The 3,069-nt window shown below is 39.3% G+C and overlaps 1 pseudogene across 1 annotated transcript; it reads right to left on the reverse strand.

Annotated features, from left to right (window-relative positions):
- Positions 1-557: 557 nt before the first annotated feature.
- Positions 558-3,069, reverse strand: LOC149538904 (putative pentatricopeptide repeat-containing protein At3g23330 pseudogene; annotated as a pseudogene). The gene has a single exon (XR_016356524.1). The product of XR_016356524.1 is annotated as a putative pentatricopeptide repeat-containing protein At3g23330 pseudogene (transcript).

The following is a 3,069-nucleotide window of genomic DNA, read 5'->3' on the forward strand; positions in this document are numbered from 1 at the left end:
TAGACTAAAGTATCATGTTGTAATTGTGGTGCTTTCCTTTAACATGTTGTAATACATTTTTTTACAAGTTATTAGCTAAAGACATAGTGAATGAGATTCACTTCCTAAAATGTACTTATATATAGCTACTTCTATTCAGCAAAATATATCATATAAATGTTAAAGTCGGCCAAATAGAATTACATATTAGGACTCTATTTTTTTCCAAGATAAATGACCATTTATATCATTTTTTAGCATCAATTATCCAGATTATTAAAACATGATTATCCATAGAAGTTAAGGTACATTCCATTGAATTTATATCTCCAAACATATTTCCATATTTATATTTATAGAAATAATAAGAATTTATATCTTTGGACATGTTTTAGTATTTATATTTATCTAAATAATTATTATTATTATTTTATCTCTCAAAAAATTATATCTATGATCATATTTTTAGAAATTTTAAAAATATGAATATACTGGCATTTAAATTATCATGGTATCAATAACCAGCTGTCATTGAATTGATCTAAACCAACTATCATTTTATCGGATTGACTTAAAGCTTAAAGAAATTGTGTTGCTCCTTCATATAATTCGGGCATGAGTATTAAAAAAGAACATATGAAGACGGTAAAATGCCAGATATGGGAGTTAAACATTCAGGGATTCTCTTGAGATCATCTCCGAACACTGGTTAATTATAAACTCTTGACTCCCATATCCTGCTAATTGAGTAGCCCGCCAATTTTCATATCCTGCTATTTGAGTAGCCCCCCGATTTTCACACTGGAGCTTCCTACTTCCTAGGCAGCAGTTCAATGCATACTTGTACATCCTGCCTTAGGCTCATTTTCTATCAGCTTATCTAGCTAGTGACGCATGCTATACAAGATTTCTTTTGTCACCACTTGAAAACTAAATTTTATGATTCATCCTTTACCATTGCAATTCTTACACAGTTTATAGAGTATGTCTGTGGCACTTAGCATATCACCAATAATCTCCACAAGAACATTGTCCATGTTTGAAATGATGGAATCGGGTTGCATCTCTTACAACAATTTCCCTTTGAGCAATCTTGGATATGAACTTGGTTGCAGTGTGGCAGTCAACACACACTCGAAGGTTTTTCACAACTCGAATAGTTGCTCCTTGAAACGTGTTTAACAAGCCGAACACAATCGCCAATTTCTCACTATGGTGGTAGACGAGTGATCCTTTCTCCTCCTCATCCACATCATTCAGTGCTGATTTTGTATGGGGTATATACCCTGCCGCCTTCATCTCTAAACACAGTTTCTCCAGCTTTATGTAGATCTCCTGCGTTTGGGGGTGCGACCTATCTCCTACACAAAATACATGTACCATTTTATGAACTTCAATCCAACTACATCCGGGTATTTTTTGAATTCTTCTATCTTTCATCAAATTCCTCATCTTCTGAGCGTCATCCCACCTGCCCACCTCTGCATAAATATTTGACAGAAGAACGTAAGGTGCAACATATTTAGGATCCAACTCAAAGAGAGGTTTTGCTGCAAATTCTCCTATCTGAATGTTCTTATGTGATCTACAAGCACCAAGCAAACTCACCCACACGGCTACATCAGGCATTATTGGCATCTTGATGATAAAATTTAGGGATTCCTCAAGATAGCCAGCACGGCCAAGGAGGTCAATCATACATATATAGTGATCTATTCTAGGTAAAGCGGAATTGAAGTGAAACATGCTATTGAAGTATTCACAGCCCTCCTCTACTAGACCTCCATGGCTGCATGCATACAGAACCCAAACAAAGCTTACATGGTCAGGGTTGGTTCCAGAGTGCTTCATTAAATTAAAGAGTTTGAAAGCGTCCTTGCTATAACCATGCATTGCATATCCTGAAATGATCGCAGTCCACGAAATCAAGTTTGCGTTAGGCATTCTATCAAACAATTTGTGTGCCTTTTGTATGCTTCCACATTTTGCATACATGTCTATGAGGGCATTTGCAACTACGATTTCAGATGAAAATTTATTTTCAACTATTTGCTGATGCATTTCCATCCCCTGTTGCAAAGCTCCAAGTTTGGCACAAGCCGGGAGAATGCTGGCGAACGTTGCCGGGTTAGGCTGTACCCGATCCAATTGCATTTCCCGAAACACGTCCAAGGCCTTTTCAATAAACCCATTTTGTGCATATCCCGCAATGAGTGCAGTCCATGAAACCACATTCTGCCCAGGCATTTCCTTGAAAAGTTCTAGAGCTCCGTCAAGATCGCCATTTTGGGCATGTCCAGCAATCATTGCATTCCACGAGACTGCATCTCGGTTAGCCATTTTGTCAAATACTTGGCGTGCTTTGTGTATCCTCCCACATTTTGCATACATATCTATCAGAGCAGTCACTAGCATAGCATCTAAAATAACGCCACTTTCCACCATTCTTCGATGGACCTCCTCGCCATGCTTCAACTCTTTCTCTTTCGCACAAGCTTGGAAAACAGCTGTGAAGGTTTCTGAGCTGGGCTTTACCCCAACCATTTGCATTTCCTTAAAAATCGCCAAAGCTTTCTCAATTAGACCGTTTTGGGTACACCCTGTGATGATTGCAACCCACGAAACGACGTTTCGTTGAGGCATCTCTGCGAAAAGTAATAAAGCCTCGTCAATGGCGTCGTTTCTTGCGTATCCTGTAATCATGGCGGTCCACGATACAACATTTGCAATACGCATATTATCGAACAAATAGCGCGCCTTGTTCATACATCGACATTTTTCATACATGTCGATAAGGGCATTCGCGACAACAACATCAGCCAAGAACCCGCCTTTAATAATGCTTTGATGGATTTGCATACCCTCTTCCAAGCATTCCATGTGGGCGCAGGCTGGGAGGATTGTAGCCAAGATAAACTCGTCTGCTGAAACAGCTCTTCTCCGCATTTGACGAAACAGCGCCAACGCCTCTTCACTTTGGCCATGCCTTCTATAACCTCCTATCATGCTATTCCATGACCGCCCGTTCGGCTCCCCCATTTTCTGCAATACTTGGCGAGCATCTGACATACTCCCACACTTGTCATACAT

This window comes from Cupressus sempervirens, chromosome 9 (genome assembly GCF_028749045.1).
Source record: "Cupressus sempervirens isolate cs-2001-9-10 chromosome 9, ASM2874904v1, whole genome shotgun sequence".
Taxonomy (NCBI): Eukaryota; Viridiplantae; Streptophyta; class Pinopsida; order Cupressales; family Cupressaceae; genus Cupressus; species Cupressus sempervirens.